Source organism: Ahaetulla prasina, chromosome 3 (assembly GCF_028640845.1).
Source record: "Ahaetulla prasina isolate Xishuangbanna chromosome 3, ASM2864084v1, whole genome shotgun sequence".
NCBI classification, from domain to species: Eukaryota; Metazoa; Chordata; class Lepidosauria; order Squamata; family Colubridae; genus Ahaetulla; species Ahaetulla prasina.
This window is the reverse complement of record NC_080541.1, coordinates 61,313,782-61,336,721: the sequence shown is the minus strand read 5'-3', so window position 1 is coordinate 61,336,721 and position 22,940 is coordinate 61,313,782. Positions and strand designations below refer to the sequence as shown.

Sequence of the window (22,940 nt, the reverse complement as noted above, 5' to 3'; positions counted from 1 at the left end):
GACTTACAACCACAATTGAGCCCAAAATTTCCTTTGTTAAGCAAGACAGTTGCTGAATGAATTTTGCCACATTTCATAACCTTTCTTGCCATAGTTGTTAAGTGAATCACTGCAGTTGTTAAATCAGTAATACAATTGTTAAGTGAATCTGACTTTCGCATTGACTTTGCTTGTCAGCAGGTTGCAAAAGTGATCGCATGATCGTGGGACACTGGAAGAGTCATAAATACATGCCAGCTGCCAAATGTCTGAATATAGATGACATGACCATGGAGATGCTGCAAAGGTCACAAGTGTGAAAAACATCCTAAATCGGAGTCTCCAACCTTGGTCCCTTTAAGACTTGTGAACTTCAACTCCCATAATCCCTCAGCCAGCAAAGCAAAACTGGCTGAGGAACTCTGGGAGTTGAAGTCCACAAGTCTTAAAGGGACCAAGGATGGAGACCCCTGTCCTAAATCACTTTTCCAGTGTTGCTGTAACTTTGAACCGTCAGTAAATGAAGTCAAGGACTACCTATACACATTTCTGAAAGCACCCCATTTATGGAATTTGGTAATTCGTTTGAATTTTTAATGGCCAGAATATGTGAAGCATTTAAAACCATTCAATTTACACTATTTATGGTTTTTTACACAGCTTTACAATGAAGTTATGAAACAATTTTCTTTCATAGATTTACAATGCCAGTAGAGCATGGTGCTTAAATTGTGAGGTTTTCTTTTCCTTTTAAATATACTAAATATAGTACATAACACTGATGTTTATCTAACTTATTGTTATGGTTGAAAAACTGAAGTGTTTCAAACTTATAAACTTGTATTCCTTCTCAATTTAACGTAATACTCTGCTGCAGAGCTTCTTTGAAGAAAAGGAAGTTAAATAGCATTTAATTGAGTATACTCTATACCATATTGTGTTGCTTTGCTAAAACCCAATTTGATGGAAAAAAGGTATATTATGGGTTTCAATCTTATGTGGAATGAGGAGGAGTCCAAATTAAATGGGTAAACTTCATTTCATTTATATAAAGACAGAGAAACAGGGTAGAAGAATGAGCAAAGGGAGAGGGAAGCTATTGTAAGTTCATGCATGTAGGTTAGAATGAAAGGCGGCTTATTATCCTGTGGAAAATGACAGAAATGGTGGGTTCTGGTCAGTAGGAAGATTCTGTTTTGTGAAACAACTGCAACAAGAATTAAGTTGGGCAGATAATTGACTGAAAGTTGATAAATGTAGAGACTTGGTATAACTTTATTAACAGCTGAGTATTAAGCTGGAAGTAAGTTGGAGCTCAGCTGTAGCGGCTCCACTATAAGCTAGCTAACATTTTGTATTATTCATGAGTTATGAAATATTCAGATATTAGTTGCAGCATTGGACTAGGGCATGCATCCTCCTGTTGACACAACTAGCATTGCTTTTCACTGCTTTGGTTCAGTTCACACCAGTGTACTTTTCAATAAGATTAAACAAAACAAAACAATATAGAGACTTTCCTCAAAAGTAAAGGAAAATTATTTTAATAAAGTTTAACAGTTGCATAAAATACTGTCTTGATGATTTTACAAACCTATACACTAAAGACTGCTTGTTTTCAAAGAATATATTTTTATTTAGCCATACTCATTAATCATTTGGAAGTGAATAGTTCATTAATTTGGGTACCAGGTGGCTCAGGGGCTAGGACGTTGAGCTTGTTGATCGAAAGGTTGACAGCTCAGCGGTTCGAATCCCTAGTGCTTCCGTGTAACGGGGTGAGCTCCCATTACTTGTCTCAGCTTCTGCCAACCTAGCAGTTTCGAAAGCACGTAAAAATGCAAGTAGAAAAAATAGGGACCACCTTTGGTGGGAAGGTAACAGCGTTCCATGCGCCTTTGGCGTTGAGTCATGCCGGAGACCGGCATGACCACGGAGACGTCTTCGAACAGCGCTGGCTCTTCGGCTTTGAAACGGAGATGAGCACCGCCCCCTAGAGTCGGCAACGACTAGCACGTATGTGCAAGGGGAACCTTTACCTTTTTAGATGGAAGCAAAGAGCTAAGAGTTCTCTCTCTCTCTCTCCCTCCCTCCCTTCTTCCCTCCCTCCCTCCCTCTCTGCAGGCTAGCCGGATTTTTGTAGTTCAGATACCATAGGACCCATCCTGCACTGATTTATATCATGCCTTTCGGTCCATACATCAATATACAAGTTTATTTCTAATTAAATCCCACTATCCTCCCATAAGCATACTTTTAAACATGTCTATTGTTGATCTAAGGCCAATAATATCTGACAGCTTTTGATTCTAAAAGTGTAGAGCTGATTTTGTGTTCCTCATTAAAATACTTTAGCCAATCCCATCTTCCCTGAACAAACAGCCTTCTTGCAAAATACCATTTGATTACAAAGAACATACAAAGAATCTTCTTATTTGTCTGGAAAAAGACAATAAGGAAAAACATTCTTTATATTTTCAACTTTGTTTTGGTGATGGATAGTTCTTTTCTAGTATAACATTTCAATTCAATGAATATCAGTGGAAAAGTCTTTAGCATCTTTTGTTGGTCCAAATTCATAATGTACTGTAGAATAGTAAAATTTAAGTTTCAGTATTCCAGTGGTAACAATACATCTTTTAAAATGTCATATAATTGTAGCAAAAGTTTACAATTTGTAATGTTTTACAGCCTGATCTTTAACTAATAGACATGGACATAAATAAAATATGATTTAGAGCCCAGTGTGTTTGCTGTGTTCTAGGACGTTAGAAGAAAATAATTGCTCTGCTGGTCAAGGAGCTTGGTCCAATATCTTTGATGCATATCAACCAGCTGTCCCAGGGATGTTAATGAGCAGCGCAAGTTGGCAGCACCAATTTCTAATTATTTGAATATAGCAGTTTGTAGTAGAGTGATGCAAAGCATTTGAAAGATGTATTTTGGGAGCATGAAATAAAGCCTTCTTCTCTGGATCATTAAAGCAGATGAGTTTTATGCAAGGCTTGCACAGTGGCTTTGTACACAATTCCTGGCAGTCTGTGTGAATGTGTGTGTGTGTGAATATATATACATACATACATATCCATCTGCTTTGCTGTTTTCCTGGTAATGTGGTTATACATGAACACATACTGTACATTGATTTGAAGAGATGTGCTTACGTTCATGTTCCCACATACTGTTAAAGATCTCATTTGAATGCCTCAGATTTCTAACAGTATTCTAACTACATAGTTCTCCTTAGAGAATATCTTTCTGTCTAATAGACATTAGAAATTATTCTCATTCTCCCCTCCCCCCACCCGTTTTAGTCTGTTCAGTACAGTTCTGCTAATTTCCAATGTATATCACTACTATGGTTGCAAAGGTTTATGATCTTTATAGCCAGCAGTGTGCAGCAGCTGCCAAAAAAGCCAACACAATTCTGGGCAGCATAAACAGAGGGATAGAATCAAGATCACGTGAAGTGTTAATACCACTTTATAATGCCTTGGTAAGGCCACACTTGGAATATTGCATTCAGTTTTGGTCGCCAAGATGTAAAAAAATGTTGAGACTCTAGAAAGAGTGCAAAGAAGAGCAACAAAGAAGATTAGGGGACTGGAGGCTAAATATATGAAGAACGGTTGCAGGAACTGGGTATGTCTAGTTTAATGAAAAAAAGGACCAGGGGAGACATGATAGCAGTGTTCCAATACCTCAGGGGTTGCTACAAAGAGGGAGTCATATTCTCCAAAGCACCTGAGGGTAGAACAAGAAGCAATGGGTGGAAACTAATCAAGGAGAGAAGCAACTTAGAACTAAGGAGAAATTTCCTGACAGTTAGAACAATTAATCAGTGGAACAACTTGCCTGCAGAAGTTGTAAATGCTCCAACATTGGAAATTTAAAAAAAAATGCTGGATAGCCATTTGTCTGAAATGGTGTAGGGTTTCCTGCCTGGGCAGGGGGTTGGACTAGAAGACCTCCAAGGTCCCTTCCAACTCTGATATTATTATTATTATTATTATTATTATTATTATTATTATTATTATTATTATTATTATAAATGTGCTCTTAACACCAGTAGTGCTTGCTACTGGTTCGTAACCAGGAGCGCATGTGCGCGCATGCTTGCTTTGCTCACCCACAGCGCTTCTGTGCATGACCTTTGCGCATGTGCAGAGCGTCCATTATGACATCCGGGTGGGTGGACAGAACTTCCCATGTTGTAAAGATCTATTCTCCATAGGAACCTGGAATGTAAGATCCATGAATCAAGGCAAGCTGGATGTGGTCAAACAAGAGATGACAAGACTGAACATCGACATTTTTTAAAATTTTATTTATTTATTTATTTGTCACAACAGTATATATAAGCATAAGCATGAAATAACTACACGATATATAAGCATAAATATAATCATAAGTATGTAATAACTATATGAAATTGGAAACAATCAAAGGGAACATTAGGACAGGAATGGTAGGCACGTTGGTGCTCTTATGCACGCCCCTTTCAGACCCCTTAGGAATGGGGTGAGGTCAATAGTAGATAGTTTTTGGTTAAAGCTTTGGGGATTTTGGGAAGTGGTAGTGTATTCCAGGCATTAACAACTCTGTTACTGAAGTCATATTTTCTGCAATCAAGATTGGAGCGGTTCACATTAAGCTTAAATCTATTGTGTATTGTTGTGATTGAAGCTGAAGTAGTCTTCAACAGGAAGGACATTGTAATGGATGATTCTATGAGTTAAGCTCAGGTCATGTCGAAGGCGGCGGAGTTCTAAATTTTCTAAACCCAGGATTTCAAGTCTGGTGGCATAAGGTATTTTGTTGTAATCAGAGGAGTGGAGAACTCTTCTTGTAAAATATTTCTGGACACGTTCAATTATATTAATGTCCAAAATGAGGTATGGGTTCCAGACAGACAATCTGTATTCAAAAATTGGTCTAGCAAATGTTTTATATGCTATGGTTAGTAGTGTAATGTTTCTGGAGAAGAAGCTACGCAAAATTAAGTTTACAACTCTTAAAGCCTTTTTTGCGATGTATTTGCAGTGAGCTTTGGCACTTAGATCATTTGATATGAAAACTCCAAGGTCTTTAACGGGGTGAGGGTCATCTACAAGGTAATGTCCATCGAGCTTGTATTTAGTGTTCAGATTCTTTTTTCCCATGTGTAAGACAGAGCATTTGCTGGTTGAGATTTGGAGTTGCCAAGTTTTTGACCATTCCGATACAAAGTCAAGGTCGTTTTGAAGGGTAGCTGCATTGTTGGTAGTGTTAAATAGTTTAACATCCTCAGCGAAGGATTTTAATTTTCAACTAGGCTGGGGTCTCCTTTTTTGAAGACTGGGATGACCGTGACTAGTGACCAATTTTTGGGAAGGGAGCTGGTCGTGAAAGCTTTTTCAAAGATTATGCTTAGGGATTCTGCTATATTAGTGGAAAGCTTTTTTAAGAAGTATGCACGTAGGCCATCAGGTCCAATAGATAGAGATGGTTTCAGTTTGAGAAGGGCTTTTTCAACATTATCTTCTGTGAAATCTATTTGTGTTAGGTCATTATATTCATTGTTGGTACGACTGGGGAATGTTGGGTGTGAGCCATTACTGTTAACAAAGACTGAGCCGAAGAATGTGTTAAAGTGGTTTGCTTTAACTGTTTCGTCATTATATTCTTTGCCGTTAGATCCTTTTAGTGGTGGGATGGATCTCGAGTCTTTAAATTTGTTGTTCATAAAATTATAAAAAGCACGATTGGATTTTGTGCGCAGAAGGTCTTCTTCTTGTTTGGTGTGGTAATTGGTGCATTCAATTTTTATTTGGTTGCATATATTTTTGTAGCGGTTTCTGAAGTTGGCTACATAGCCAGTTTTTTTTCTTTGCCAGAGGGATTTTTTTTTTGATTGGAGCTTTTTTATTGATATGGGTAATTTGTTTTTTCTGATTTTGGTGGTGGTTTGTGGTATGTATAGTTTAATGACTCTATTGACTTCAAGTAGGAAAACTCTGTAGTGGTCTTCAGCAGTGATACAGGTTGAGAATAGATTTTGCCAGTCAAGAGATGAGAGGTAGGTGTTTATAAGATCATAGTTGGCTTTTTTGAAATTGTAGCTTGAAATACCATTATTATGAAGATTTTTTGTAAGGATGTATATTGAGACAAAAGTCTATCATGCTGTGGTCACTGTTGGAAAAGGGTTCTTTTATTTGTAGTCCATAAATTGAGTTTGCGTTGTTGCAGAAGATGAGGTCAAAGCAGTTGTTGAGTCTTGTATTGTTAGTTACTAGTTGATCAAGACCTAGATTTGTAACAGCATTGCACAGGGTAGTATGGATGGGTTCAGTTGTGCATTCGTTTGTTATCCAGTTAATAAGAGGTAGATTGAGGTCACCCAGGAAGATGAGAGGATATGGGCAAGAGGTAGCCCATGTTAGTAGTGTGGTTAACATGTTCGCATGTGCGATGTCATAGTCAGGGGCTCTGTAGCATAGCAAGAAGCGAAGTGTGATGTTAAGGGACAGTTTGCATACAATAGTTTCAGGAAGAGCGAGTTTATGTGCAACTTGAATATTTTTTAGATTCAGTGACTTTTTGTAAAAGATAGCCACTCCACCTCCTCTGCGGGTTTCGCGATCTGACCGGAAAACATGATACTCTTTGTCTGAAATAATGGAATCAGGGAGGGATGAGTTCAGCCATGTTTTGCATACAAATCAGGGGTGAAATGCTCCCGGTTCGGACTGGATCACGTGATCCGGTAGCGATGGGAGCAGGTAGTTCGGAGAACCGGTAGCAAAAATCCCTGCCTCCCCCCACTGCCCACGCCTCGCTGTTCCTCTTCTCTGTCCCTGAAGTGCTTGGTGGTGATATAGCTGCAAATGCCTTAAATGACTGCCATGTCACTTCAAAGGGCCGCACTACAGCTGATCAGCACTGTAGGCAGCTAGTAGACCAGTGCCTCTATTTTTAAAGAAGGTAGACTGGTGCTTCAGTAAAAAGCAATTGGTAGACCAGGGCCCCTCAGTAAAACGCAATTGGTAGACCGGGGCCTCTATTTTTAAAGAAGGTAGACTGGTGCCTCTCAGTAAAACGCAATTGGTAGACTGAAGCCTCTATTTTTATAGAAGGTAGACCGGTGCCTCCCAAGTTTTGTATACTTTATTATTTTTATTATTTATTATTATTGACCATGCCCATTCATTCACCTGACCACCAAGCCACACCCACCAATTAAGCCACGCCCACAGAACCGGTAGGGAAAATTTTTAGATTTCACCCGATACAAATATAATGTCAAATGTACCAGTATTTAACATCTTAGGAATCAGCGAACTAAAATGGACAGGAATGGGTGAAATTAATTCAGATGACCATCAGGTATACTACTGCGGGCAAGAATCCCTCAGAAGAAATGGAGTAGTCTTCATAATCAATAAAAGAGTAGGAAAAGCAATACTGAGATACAATATTAAACTACTGTCTAATATCGGCTTGCTGGGTTTTTTTTGTTGCTCTTATTTTTTTTCTAATCTTACTACTGAATTGTTCTCTTCTAATTATACTGTTTGGTCACAGTATAATTTTACTGTTTGGTTCCATTTAAAATGGAATATATACATACACATATAATATAGATACTGTGCATTCAGAAAATATTCAGATCCCCTTTATTCTTATGCTGCAGCCTGATTCTCCAGTTGGTGAAATCCATTAATCTATGCTCAGTACCCCATAATGACAAAGTGAAAACAAAATTTTAGCAATGTCTGTAATATTTTTGAATGCACTGTATTCCCACCACACTGTGCCCACTGCACTGTGCCAAGTGCAGAAAAAAGAAAGGCAATGCAAAAGACTGTGCAACAAACAATAATTTATTAAAGTTGAATATTGTTTGACTCTCAATGACTCTAGGCAGCTCCCAAACAGTCAAAGAAATTAAAACAAAGAAAAGAAAATATGATATTTCTTCTTTATTTTTTTTAAATGAAAACACTCATTGTTGGGGATGATAAATTACAGGGCTGTTTTGTATCTTGGAATACAGCAAATGTAAACAAAAAACAAGAAAAATTCTAAAAAAAATTTATTTTGTAAGCAACAAGATTTTGGGCAGACCGCAAAATTGTTTGGTGTGAAGCAAGCATTCTCTGCCTAGAATATGCCAAATCACAAGATTGCAGTACAAAATATTACAGTTTCCAAGAACACTCAAGAGAAAAAGTATCTTTTCACACATCTTTAGCATTCTTGAACAATGGTATTCCACATAATTCCTTAATCTGTACAGAGAAACAAAGACTTGTGCACAGAGATAGATAAGAAAAAGCTAGAGTAATTCCTGGCTATGTTTTTACCTATTTTGTCAGAAATAGAAGATTTTTTAAATAGATGTTTAATTATTGGGGCACCTTCCAGTTCTTAAAGATTCCGTTATATTAATTTTGAGACTGCTGAATGGAAAACTTTATCTACAGTTTCCTTGAATGCTTCCCTTAGATTTAAAAAGAGCTGAATTTTTATCCCAGCAGATGAAGGGGTAACCTGCAATGGGAATATGAATTTTCTGTCTGACCTACAGCTTGTATGAAGTGATATGTATTTTGCCTGATCTTATTAGGAAGCAAAAAGCAACAACAATATTCACAATATTTCTTCTCTTGATGTATTCACTCTTTCTTCATATATTTATTTTCTCTGTACAGTATGATCAACCTTTTTTCATACTGCCCATTCTTGTATTCAGTGCACATTATTCAGCGCCCAATTGTACTTGACCCAATCTCTTGCTTTACCGTAATACTCCTGACATATCTGATGTTTGTTTCCAATACACAGCTGTTTTGACATTCAGTTCTTGTAACAGCTCACTGCCTTTCTAGCAACATTGGCACACCTTTAAATTTCTACATATCCATTTCCCCACTTTAGTTATCATATAATTTACAATTGCTCATTCCATTTTCTCTATCAAATAAAACTGCCTTGGTCTCCCTTATATTAATCTTGGATTAACACTCCTTGATGCATCATATAATTTAATGTATGATGCAAATTTTTCATTTTCTCTCTTAGGTATTCCAGTCTTCATGACAGAGTTACGATCTTTCGATGGATACGCACTGCCATAAGCTAGGTTTTACAATACAGGCTCCCTCCAGATGTACGGACTTCAGTGCCCAACGTTCCAAAGTCAGTAGTGTTTTTAGACAATTCTGAAAAATGAAGTCCAGAAAAATGAAGAGAGAATTAGACTTGCAAAGCTACCATATTAATAATACAAATTATTAATGCACAGAGTTATTAACCTGTAGATGGAATAGTATAAGCTATAGTGGGCTGATTGACCAAGGGCAGCACAACAATCTGCAAATGGTACTTCCTGGTGTTATTGCGCACAGCTGCCATTTAATTAACACTCTGTTGGAAAACAGGAGAGAGAAATCCAACACTCTTCTCCTTTGAAATAATCACATCTACTAATTATGCATCGAAGCCTATGATGCATTTATTTTGTATTTAATTAAACTTGGAATGACATTCTTATCTAGACCTGAATTCTACCTATTGAAATTGAATGTATTAATAGCAAAGAGCTTAAACAGCAGGGCAGAGAATCTAATTGCCAGATCACATCATATGAAAAAAATGATGGAGAGGAACATTAATATAAAAAATTGAGGATGGCTTTGTTCCCATTGACTTTAGCTGGGCCAAACACATCATGTGCTGTTTTCTGATGACATTAATCAGCCTGTAGATTTCATTGAATATATCATTTTGAATCAGACTGGTTGAAATATTTCTTAGCCTCTCTTCATTGACATGCTAATCATCCTCTTTTTATTATTTTCTGAGTAACAAAGAATTGCATGGGTGACCAATCATGCATAAATCTATTTATGATGAAACAGGGTTTGGTTATACATTTTGAAGGTTTTTTTTAAAAAAAATCACTATTATTATACCACAAGATGGCCCCCTAACTACAAGTATACAATCTAAAATGAATTCTACAGCTGTTTGGAAACATACCAAGGGTTATTCATTCTGACACCAAAAATGCAAAATGTTATCATTATTGCAATTTTTACCAATGACAACTTTAATATTTGTAACACATTTCTTTATTTAGAGTGTACTGTACAGCAATGAACTGAGACTATGCTAAATATTTGACAGATTTTTTCCCCCACATAACCAATCTCAGTTGCTGCAATTTTTTCCTGAATACAGATTTTTCCAGCCCACATATGCATATATAAATTCATTCATATATCAGACTCCAACTATTTATAGTACTTTTTTTTTCTCAATTTAATGGTAAATTCATTACTGGAAAACTGATTAATATCGTCGAAGGATGGCACAGAATGTGTTTTGCTCAGCTAAAGTCAGTGGAAACAGTTCCGAATGCCAAGAACACTCAGGCAGCATCTGAATCTGGACAACATGACTCTGGATGAACACCACACTGCAGTCGGGAGAAATTAACTGTTTGCTACCATCTGGTGGTCATCAGGTCAATAGTAGATAGTCCTTGGGAGGGGGAAAAAAAGAGATTGAACAAAGCACCTAGACATACGAGCACTTCCCCAACAGACATTCTGTGTGGTAGTTTGTTGGCGACATTTCAATTTCAGCTAGGAAAAACCACCAATGTCTTAGCGTTACATCTGCAGACATATGGACAAAAATGTAGATACCTGGTAAGGTTGCAGCTCTGGGGACAACAAAATTTAAGGGGACAGGCTAAATGGCTTCAGAACTGGGAAATAGCACAGCAAAAGAAGTGGTGTAGATAAGCCCGGGCTTCTTCCACAACAAAGTACTTGCAATCTGCATTTAAAGGGGGAAGAAACTTAGTATTTTCAATCCACCATGAGTAGGTTTGGATGACATAGAAGAGGTGAAAGCAAATGGAATGCCTATGTGCCAGGAACTAGTGAATTGCTCTGACTTATTAGCTGCTGTTATATGGCTCAGGTAATGCACCTGACTAGCAACAATGCCACTTCGTGAAACGGTATGACAAAGAGTGCAGGGAAACATTTTGGCAGTTAGTAGTTCAGACTGTAAAGGCAAACCAGGGGGAGTTGGCGGTAAAGGCATAGCTATTGAATTATTTTCATTCCCAAACCAGGTACCTGTACCTTCTCCTCAGAAAGAAAAGAATGGAAAAAAAGAGTAACTGAGCATCTAGAACAGCAAAATAAGTTTGCCTGCATTGAAGGTTGCTCCAAATAAACAGCTAGCGCAATTATTAAAAGATGCCAATATTATAATATCAAATAGAAGCACCAGCTCACTGCAAGAATTAAACCAAGTGATATTCAGTTATAACTTCAACCAAGCTGTACATCTTGGATGCAAAATCAGCAAAGAAGAAAAAAAGAAAAAAAGCCAGTCGGTGCATCACCTAAATGGAAGATCAGGACTCGATGGATAAAAACTGCAAATCTGTTCTAAACATCTGGCTAACTATAATAAATAATAATAATAACCCCTTGGATAGTCTCATTGATCCTTGGGGTCAAAATAAACAACTTTGGGGAACCCTGTCCTAAGGGAAATCTAATATCTCCTTTGGCCCTGAACAAATGTGATTATAGCCCAACATAGCAAACCTCCAATTTTTAAATGCATTGACAGTGTTGGGTTTGAACTTTGGTACAAATTAATCTCTTTATGATAGCAAACCTATCAGGATGTCTTAGAACAATGCTTTCTTTTCAAGACCCACTTGCGTTTTAGAAGCATTTTATCCTTCTCTTAATTTGCCAATAAATGCCCCACCTACTGGCAGTTTTCATTATGCATTTCAAATCTGATGTGCTTGTCTTCCTTCCATCATTTTCCTGACAATGAAAACCAGATTTTCCTTTGAACAATGTCTGCATAATGCTGGGAACCTGTGCTGCTGCCACATGGAAGTGATCTGTTTTCCATTGGAGGGAATTCATGCCACACTTCCAAAATCTATGCTCAGCTTAACTGTTTCATTTCTATTTCACATACAGCATCTGCAATGGTCCTTTTCCTCCCTTTCACTCTTATGCAAATATTCAGTAGTTTGAGTAAGCATTCTTTGAATTGATCTTCCTTTGTTCCTCAACTTTCTCAGCTCTGTAAAAGCTGAGAATGCAGACTTAGCATCATATCAGAAATTTTGAAGTCATTTGAATTAGCTCTGTATGAATTTTTGTTGCTCCATTGCTATCCCGTGTCCTGTGATCCAGCCACTCAGAAGGGCTTTTCCATGCTACGTAACCACAACCATGGAGCTTCTATGGCTAGGACTGTTCTCCCATTCTTTATGATCAATATAAGGAAGAAAAAAAATAACGTGCTTCCCCCCACAGCATGGTCCAACCAACTATCAAAAATTTTATGGAATTCTTAACAAAAATTAAATTTAAAAATAAAAGCAATGAAATAAATATGCATCAGAATATATTTACAGTCAAGCTAAAAATAGCTCTTATGCAGCAATGAAATCCTAACACTTACCTGAAACCTCTGCCATCTAACTTTACAATAAGATTTAGAGCAAAACAGCCCTACCATATAACTTCCCAAACTGCTATTCTCTAACCAACATCAAACGTTACTAATCACCATCAGTCTGCTTGTGAAAATAAGTAAGTATTCAAATCCTTCTTAAACATAACTCACCATGGGTGGAAGTGAAGAAGGAATTTAAAAGAATTCCATAAAAGAAATCCCAGGTCGTCACGTGCACATAAACAAGATGGGGCAATATCGGAAAAGGGAATTGAAAGAAGTCCCGGTGCTGTTGATCAAATTATAGAGAAGAACTGACAGAAAATTAAGCATAGTTCTAGTATGTTTCCCATGGTATGGTGATCATTTGCTTGAAATAAATAGACTTCCATAATTGTTACAAACTCAGTTGGAAAAGAGGCAGCTGATAAAGAGGCCAAACATCTTAAATACTCTTCTACTGCTCTTTATGAAGCAAGAACTTAAGAGCTTTTTCCCATATGTAAAAGATAAATAAATCATGGTTCTTGGATGAATGGTGAACAGTGGGTTAGTTTCATTTTGTAGAAGGATCTTGAAGGCTTTTTTGGGGAGTTCACCACCTGATACATTGCAAAGCAGAGCCAAAGAACTTGCAACAACTAGTCTGAACATTGATTAATTGATTGCAAATTGTAGACTAGCAAAAATATAGATAAGCCCTTGATTATAGCAGCATGAAAACTGACAGTTTTGAAAAAAGACAATTAAGAAATATTCCAGATTTATTTATAGATGCCTAGGGAATATGATCTTGTGGTCTGGAAAGCTTCACCCCATTTTTAATGGCAATACAATTCAAAATACTTTGGCTGAAATGAGAACTATAACCGTTCAAATCCAATTTTATGACTTTTAGTTTTTGTCAATTAATTTCTCCTCCCACCAAAAAAGAGGTATAATAAGGGATTGGTAATAGCTTTAAATATCAGATCAGATCAATATTAGCATTTTTGCTCTGAAAACTATAGTTAAACAATGACCCTAAAATGCCCCCCAAATATTTTACATTCAGTCAAAGCATCTATTAACATGTTCCTTCTGTTTCATGAAAAAAGCATATTTTAAGACATCCCAGTTATTTGGAACAGTTTAGCAATGACAAATACATTTCTTGGGAATGAATAGAAGTGCTAAACCTCTTATACAAAAATCTGTCACTCACCCACAATGGAATTTTATCTGCTTCAGTTTTTACTTCTCAAATAAATATAAATCAGCACCCCATTCTAACTCCTGAAATTCTTTGTTTTGTTTCTATGAAATGAAATCACGTGGCACCCAGCTGAAGGGCCTAGAGTAAATGCTTTAACTAGAGGCAGACTAATAGCAGCTGGATAATTTCCAAGCCTTTCCAAGCTTGGAAAGTAAGGGGGGGGGGAATCCAGATGCTGCTTTTTCTTTTTTTTTTTACAGGCCAAGAACAGCTACTTTTACAGCCTGCACAAAATCTTTTAACAGACAGAAACATTCCCTGGAATATAATACAGGTAGTCCTCAATTTATGACCACAACTGAGCCCCAAATTTCTGTTGCTAAGTGAGACATTTGTTAAATGAATTTTGCCCCATTTTAAGACCTTTCTTATAACATAATAACAGAGTTGGAAGGGACCTTGGAGGTCTTCTAATCCAACCCCCTGCCCAGGCAGGAAACCCTACACCATTGTTACATCTTGCTACATTTGTTAAATGAATCACTGCAGCTGTTAGTAACATGGTTGTTAAGTGAATTTGGTTTCCCCTTTGACTTTGCTTGTCAGAGGGTCACAAAAGATGATCACATGACCCCAGGACTCTAACTATCATAAATACTGCCAAGCATCTGAAATTTGATCATTTGACCATGGGGATGCTGCAAAGGTCGTAAGAGTGAAAAAAGGTCATAAGTCATTTTTTTCAATGCTGTTATAACTTTGAACAGTCACTAAATGAACTCTTGTAAGTTGAGGACCAGAAGAGCCCAGACTAAAGAGTACTTTGTGGGAGGGGCATGACTGAACTGAGAATAGGACAGGTTTACAGTCTGAAGTCTTCTTGATATTTTTCTCTCTCTTAATATTTTCCAGCTAAGAAAAAATGGGTCAAAACTATGCTGATGAAATGTGCAGGTAAAATAAGTGAACTAGAGCCCACAATGTTGACTTTTTTCCCCATCGTCTGTAGGGAATTTAAGGCTATGAATGAATTCAGTTTACCTTGTATTGTCATTACCTTTAATTTTGGAAAAAGAGAAAGAAAAATATGTTGCTAGACTCTGGCCACTTTAATGGCAGGAATGTAGAGTCCTGGGGGTTGTAAATAAGGTATTGAATGGGGATTATATTGACTAACCATTTTGTAAACATCAGGATAAAAAACTGTATATAGTATATCAATGCAAACGTATATGCACACATTACAGAAAAATGAGTAGATTATGGAGATTGAATTTTAAAAATTAGCCATTATATTTCTGACACAGATTTTTGTGAAAATGATTTACATGGCCTGGCTTTTCAATAATAAATCAATTTTCATTAATGAAAGCATCCTTATATTCTACTGCTAATTTTCAGAAAGTGGTCCTAGCATTTCCATACCTTTATTCTTGTGGAAATCTCTTTGCAGTTGCCATATTTGGTGGATTTGTAAGGTTATAACTGTTTCTCAGAGAGTGGATTATTACAAAGGTGCTATTCAGCAGGTTCTGACCAGTTCTGGAGAACCGGTAGAGGAAATTTTGAGTAGTTTGGAGAACCGGTAAATACCACCTCTGACTGGCCCCACCCCCATCTATTCTCTGCCTCCCGAGTCCAGCTGATCAGGAGGAAATGGGGATTTTGCAGTAACCTTCCCCTGGAGCGGGGTGGAAACGGAGATTTTACAGTATCCTCCCCCTGCCACGCCCACCAAGCCACGCCCACCAAGCCATGCCATGCCACACCCACCAAGCCAAGCCCACAGAACTGGTAGTAAAAAATTTTGAATCCCACCACTGGATTATAAATGCACTTTCTGAAAGCTGATCACATAAGAAAGACATTCTTAGAAAATCTGGATATGTTAAAATAGTCCATTCAAACCAGCCTTTGGCTTGGTAGACACAGCAACTGCCAAGATCTGCATTTAAGACCAATGTTGTTTGGAGAGTATCAGCTCAATCGGGGTAAAATGCTACGAGTTCGGACCAGTTCAGCTGAACCAGTAGGGATGGCAGAGAACCGGTAGCGACGGCAGCATGAGGTCTGCCCCACCCACCTGGTGATCATTTTTTTTTTACCGTCTGCACATGTGAGAGGACCCGCATGCACACATGACACATGCGTCAAGTGCATGTACTTCTGAACCGGTAGAGAAGGTAAGTAGATTTCACCCCTGAACTCAATGGAAGGTTGCTCTAAATATTTCCATGGAAAAACTCTTAGCTACAGTCAAAAATTTCTGAGGGAATCTCTGTGTGCAGAAATTTTCAGATATCTAGCCTCTAGTTTTATTCTGAGACCAAAGAAATAATCACAGGATAACTGAATGGATTCAGACAAAAGGCAGATGAAGAGGAGGAAGTGTTGAGATGGACCATATGTCACAGATCACAGCTCCCTGCAGTTTTAGTTGTGTCTGCTGTCTGGAAATGATTTGGAAGTTTGTAACTTTTGGAGTAATTAATCCTACCCTTGGTATCAGTGAATTTCACAGCAGCACGCTTTGTAAGATACTTCAAAAGTATCTATAAAGGTCTTTTTTTGGGGAGGGGGCAAGATACAACCCCGTATTTCCTGTCTTTCCAATTAAGTGTGTAAATTTCGCCATCAGCTGATATCTCAAGTATTCTTGTAGCTGTTTCAGATTTGACTATGTTTAGCTGAGATTTCAGTGCATGAGAGAAGGGAAAAAAAGTTTCCTGCTAACTAGGGATTAAGCCCCAGAGGAAAAACTTATATTAGGCCACAGAGGAAAAAAAAACCCTGTAAAAATCACTTGGAAAGCCTCAGTAGTTCCCTTGTTTCCAGTTCTGTTCTTCTCCCATAGCAGCCCACTGGTTCCTTTTCCATGAGATTTTTTTTACTACATTTCAGAAAGTGCGTTGGTTCTCTTCCTGAAATAGATAACCTTTTTTTGGCTAAACTCCACTTCTACTACCTCCATGATTCTGCTACTGCACAACACCCTTCTCTTTAGCCAGTCTTCTTGTGTCTTTGGGTAATGTTGCATGGGTTCTTGTTCAGGGAAAACTCTTAGTTGCCAATAGCCTACACTAGGGGCCTGCAGACCTGGCTCTTTTAAGACTTGTGGACTTCAACTCCCAGAGTTCCTCAGCCAGCTTTGAAGTCCACAAGTTGAAGTCCACAAGTCTTAAAAGAGCCAAGTTTGCAGACCCCTGGCCTACACCAGTGATGGGAAACCTTTTCAGCACTGATTGTCCAAACCGGAATGTGCACAAGCTCTGGAAACCCGAAGACCAGCTGGCTGGTGCACATGCACGCCAGCCAGCTGATCTTCGTGCACGCTGGAGCACTGGAAACCTATGTGGGCACTGGAAACCAAAAACCAGCATGTCCAGCATGCATGCATCTGCAGAAAATCAGAAGAGCATCTGGTGATGGCGCATGCGCTCATGGAAAGGGCTCTGTGTGCCACCTCTGGCACGTGTGCCATAGGTTTGTCATCATGGGCCTACATTGCCTTTATCCTCAGTCAAAGATTGGGTTGCTGGCATGGTAAACCTTGTATTAGCTGCTATTAAATCAATGTGCATATTGTGCTGCATTGAAAAGTAAAGTTTGATTTGTTATTCACAAACATCTGCAATTACCGTATATACATTCCTAATATAAGTACAATTGAATAAAATGGGTCTTTGGGGCTACAGAATTTTATACCTATATAGTTACACACTAATTTACAACACAATCATATTCTTAGAATCAGGGAGTGGCTGCTACTTTATAGTTCTGTCAGATGAGTATATCCTTTAAATAATAAGAGATGGCATGCTACATTCAGATAATGAATTGGTTTTACCATCAACTGTAAGCAGTAATAAAGCAAGAATTGCAACCACTAGTCCGCATCTCTACTGAGAATTGATTGTAAACAGTCATCTGCAGACTCTTACAGAAGAAGCTCTCAGTGAGTCCGACTAATTTTTTAGATATTTGTATCACCTTTTTTCATATAGAAGTCAAGGTGGTGAATATATTAATATTCTTTCCTCCTATTTTTCCCACCTCAACAATCCTAATCATTGACATTGTTTTCAGTTGCTTTGTCTTGCTTGCTCTCTGAGGCCCAATGCAAACTGCTAGTGTACTGACAGTATCTCTTCTTTTAATGTCATGTTGCTATTGAAAAACCTGATCAAGATTCAAAATTCTTTTCTTTTTATCACACATCGGAACCTTGTTCATCTTGAGGAATTTATTTTTGAAGTTCAATTTTTCAAATAATTGAGATTGTCATAAATTTTCTTTAAAATATTTTTGCTACTTTAATCTAAAAGTAGATAGCTTTAATTTCTGATAAACAAGTGGAATAGATGTAAAGCATGGCAAGTCTAGACTTATAGAACCATGGGGAATTTGCTTCTCCAGTTGGCAAAACATAAATTATAGAACACAAACTGGAGGCTATTCTATTTATCTATTTAACAATCAGCAATGGATTTTCCCTTAAGTACATGTATACTATTCCTTTTCTGGGTAAGTAACATAATGCAATGTGGAAAAGGAACAAGAAATAGTAAACTGAAGAAATTATAGTCATGATGAAAGGGGGAAGAGAAATAGTTCAAACTAGTTTATACTAACATCATTTGTTTTTCCTCTTTATACCTGATTTTCTATCCTTGCAAATGCCTTCACTTCCATCACATCTGTCCACGGCTTCATTGTCTGTTCTTTAAGCTTCTCGTCCTTCTGTTTTAGAGGATTTCATTAACATCTAACCATATGTTTCTTTGTCTTCTTTTCGTCAATCCATTCATTCTTCTTTCCCACATTTGTTGTGCTGTTCAGTTTTCTTTCCTTCTCTTAATACAACCAAACCACCTCATATTACATATTTCATATTGATGACTCGTTTTGCATTCAATTCACATTTGTTCAGCATCAGTTTATTCCTAACTGCCTGTCTTCCAGTTTTACTTCTTAAGTACCCATTTTCACTGCATTGAAGTCACTTCTAAGATTCTTGAACATAACCCATTCTTGCTACCATTTAACAAAGAGAACAGAAGTATGATCTTATATCCAGCCATTTTGCTTCTTTCAATAAACATATTTTTGCAACACTAGTTGCACATCTTAAAATGTCTCCAGTTTATCATCTTCATAAACATTCTAGGTACACAAATTCATCCACGTGCTCTGTTTTTTTCACCATTTATGTATAATTGTATTTTTGTTTCTGGTCTTTTCCAAATGTGTAGGAATAAATACTCTCTTTGTCAGCCAGTGTGGTCTGTTCTAATATTAGTCCAGCTTTTTTGTATGTTCTAAAAAAATTATTTATCCAATAAAACCTGGGCTTTTTCCCTCCTGGTATGCAACCTGCAATTTTGTGGGCTATAATGATTTGCAGATTTGGAAAATGCCATTCATATTCTTGTAGCTGCTAAAGCAATTTCCTATTTGGTAGGTCCTGGAACATTTCAAGATGTTTATAGATCAAAACAGAAAATGAAGCTCCCTCCCTGTGACAAGGAGAGGCTTGGCACAAGATGGGACTAATTTCCTCTGACTGCAAAGATTAAGGGTATTTTTTTTTTTGGAACACAAAGAAAATCTTTTTTGACAGATGAACTTTGCTGTGACACTAAGAGGGTGGGCTCTGGTCCCATTCATTTTCTCAGTAGATGTGATTTCCTCACAGTTATTTGTGGCAGGCAAGAACAGCCAAAAGAATGATGCCAATTCTTGTTGGGAATTGTTTTGATGGCTAGGTCAGTCCAAATTTCTTGGAAGGAAAGCTGCCTCTTTACAAAGGAAAAATATCTCTCCCTACCAGGGAAAAGAGGAAACATACTTTTTTAGTTAGTCCCTCTCTCCTGCCACTAACAACACAATCCTTTCCTCGCTTACTTGGATTTTCTAGGCTTTGATGGCAATTTTATTTTCCCAAAGTTACTGGTTCACTCTTACGGATACGTATTTTTTATTAGGGTTTATCAGATCTAGGAACAAAAATCCAAACGCTCTAGAGATAACAGCAAAGAAAACTATACAGATTTTAACAGCCCAAATTCTCACTCAGTTTGCTCACGAGTAAATTTTACTATAAAGTTAGCATAGTAAGGATTATAATCTAAAAATTAAGTTATTAGTTCAGTTCCCTAGGATCCCCAAGTCATTGTTCCCTCTTTCCTAATATGATCTGCTTATTTTAAATGGGTTTACCAGATCAGTATTGGAAATCATAAATTTAACACTTAATTCACATGAAAATTTGAGAAATATTGTATAAGAATTATAGTAAATGGTTAGTACATCTCATTTGTCACATGTTGCAGCACATGCTGAGTATAAATGGATCATTAAAAAACATTTTATCCTACCTTTAGTATTTTTATCAATAATTCAAGGTGGTGAATATGCATAATATTCCTTCTTTCTTCTATTTTCCTCACTTGCCCTGTGAAATGGGTTGGGCTGAGAAGAGAGTAAATGGCCCAAAGTCATTCAGCCGGCTTTCATGCCTAAATTGGGACTAGAAATCATGGTCCCCTGGTTTCTATTCAGGTGCCTTAATCACTAGACTAATCTGGCTTTCATAACTAAATGTATCCAATTTGTTAGTTCAATTCATCCAAATCGTTAAAGGGACCATTTCTTAGAGAACAATAATTTTATTCAGATTCTGATTTTAAAGTCTTCTTGTTGTTGTTTACTGTTAGGAGACTTCATTCTACTAATAGCAGCCTTTTTGAACCAGGAGGATCATTAGATCAGGGACAAATTATCTGTGCTGTTACAAAATGGCTGCCATTGATGGGGGTCTCTCTCTTCATGAAATGGTATCATGATGGGCATGACCTAGCTGTGCCGTTAGCTTGGTAAATTATAAAATACACAGCTAGAATTTGTTGAAAAATTCTTTTAGATGGAAGATCTGCCCCTGGATAATCCCATAACTATAAATTGTATTTCATCTTAGCATTTGTAATGTTATGTTAACCATAAAGGTTGTACATAGAGAAAGTCTGTTATAAAGCAACAGGTTCTATTGCTAATTAGCTCTCCTTAATGACTTCTTTTGTCTAAACAAAGGCTATCTCTGTAGGCCTTGAGAGACAAAATACGTGCACGAGCAGGAGTGGAAAAAAATGATGTTGCATGCAAAGCCCATCACATTGAACAATGTTCTTATTTCTGGTGTTGAAATGTTGGCAGATATATTTAAAGCAGGTGACATGTGTGGAACAAATGCTGCCAGTTCTGCATACACAAAAGTAAGGCACCAGTAAAATCCAGGAAGGGAAAAAACCCAGAGGGAAATCTTAATAAAAAGCAAGTCAATTGATTCATATGATAACCCAAGTTTTGGATCCCCTCATAACAAGTAGGAGTTAATGGCAGTTTAAGTCATCTGAATCCAGCTGCAAGCTGTAAGCATCCCCTAGCCTAGACAGATATATACACATATACAAAAATGAAATTCAGGAAAGCATATGCAACCATTGTAAGGGCAAAAGAGTCATAAAACATTGTGATGTAAGTCAGACTGCCCTTTATGAAATAATGATGCAAGTACAAAAGGATTGAGCTTGTGTTGCGATATCCAGACATGCATGTTGTCATTTTGATATAATTTCATTATAGTTTGGAATGGATGCCAATGAAGGGAACTGCGTGCACGGAACAATTTTTCTTGTAATGAATGTATAACTATGAAAAATGATACACAAGCACCATAGGTGGCAGCTTTCATGATGACTACCGTCAAAAATTTCTCTACTGGAGAAAAGGAATACAGGCAGCAGGTAGATGCTTTCATGTAACAAGCATATTAGAAATGAAGGTAATAGCATGGCTATATGCGCACAAAATTGTCATCTGCTGCCATCTGGAATGTCTAGCCAAGTTTCAAACTACAATTCCTAAAAAGATTTTTCTTGAAAGAAAAATCAAGTTTCCTAGCCCTCTATACGTTTGGATCCATGCTCATGTTATTGTTTCTCTTCTGACCCAGTGTACTATTACTATTGTAATACTATTGTACTATTAGTGTTGTACAATATTTTGAATTTGATTGTTAAGGAATTGTCAAGGCTCTGACTAATGAACCCAAGCAAATCAGAACTCTGAGACTTGGTGCCTTCTAAAAGGTCTTCTTTAATGAGTACATCATATTGGCACAGCTTCAAAAGAAAACCAAATCTAAATCTTTCCTGCGGTTACAGTATAATTAAACTAGAAAATAACCACATCCCCAAGTGTCACAGGTCACATTGGCCAATTGGGTTAATTGGCGGGCTCTTCAGGCACTCCTTCCACAACCTTATCAGTTGCCAGTAGAGATGACCTTGGTTTTCATGAGAAAGCTCTTTGTTGTGTCTAGTAATGCATTCCGACCTTTCTACACACCCCTTCCCCCTCTGTGTGGCAACTGAGGAGCAGAAAGATGGCTGCTGCCAGGTTCAGTTTGAAGTTGACAGGAATACTTTGAAACTCATGTGAGTACAAAATGTAATTCCTGCCAGTGACTTGTTAAAGCTATCATATCTTTTTCTGGGATGACCCAGTTTTTGTCACACAATCCTGAAAAGAGAAGCACTTACTTTAATGAGCCTACATTTGCATAATAAAGCAAGACTTCTGAAGCTTACACTATATAATGCTGTATGGCCAGCTACACTATTCCATTTTCCTATATGTTGCGAAATAGTGCTGCAGAGGCAAAGGAAAATTAAGTAAAATTATATATCTGGTCAGTTCTGTTTCCTGGAAGGCATGTTTACCCACAAATATCCAGCTCAATCTCAGTGCTGATGCTGAAATCAAGTTACTTATTTTTTATCTTCGATTTTCTCCAAGCTTCTGTTTTGCTTTTCTTTTGAATGTCTGCCATGTTCTTCAAAGGGACATGGCAGGCATTCGAGTTTGAGAATGAATGAATAAAAATATCCTTACCTCCATTAACAGTGCAATTCTGTGCAATTTTCTTTTCAGACTTGATAGGGACCATAGCTTCCAGTTCTCAGAATTGCCAGCTTCCGAGCACTAAAAGAAAAGCAACAATAACTGCCCTGGCCTGTTGTTCTATATTCTATAGAAAAAAGGAAATACTATATCTTCATCACTACCAACACTCCAGTGGCAAACAAAGCAAGCAAGCAAGCAAGCAAGCAAGCAAGCAAGCAAGCAAGATGGAACTGTTTATATTTCTCCCTCTATGCCCTTAGTCCATGTTGAATACATTTGTTTGCAACAATTTCCTCCCAAACTTCTG

The 22,940-nt window shown here is 37.5% G+C and overlaps 1 long non-coding RNA gene across 1 annotated transcript; it reads right to left on the bottom strand.

The window, feature by feature from the left end:
• Positions 1 to 7,878: 7,878 nt before the first annotated feature.
• LOC131195685 (uncharacterized) lies at positions 7,879 to 22,707 on the bottom strand. The gene is made up of 5 exons (XR_009154527.1): positions 22,622 to 22,707; positions 20,047 to 20,140; positions 18,326 to 18,522; positions 10,677 to 10,809; positions 7,879 to 9,185 (listed from the first exon to the last, which is right to left on the bottom strand). It is a non-coding gene; the product is annotated as an uncharacterized LOC131195685 (long non-coding RNA).
• Between the last annotated feature and the right edge of the window lie 233 nt (positions 22,708 to 22,940).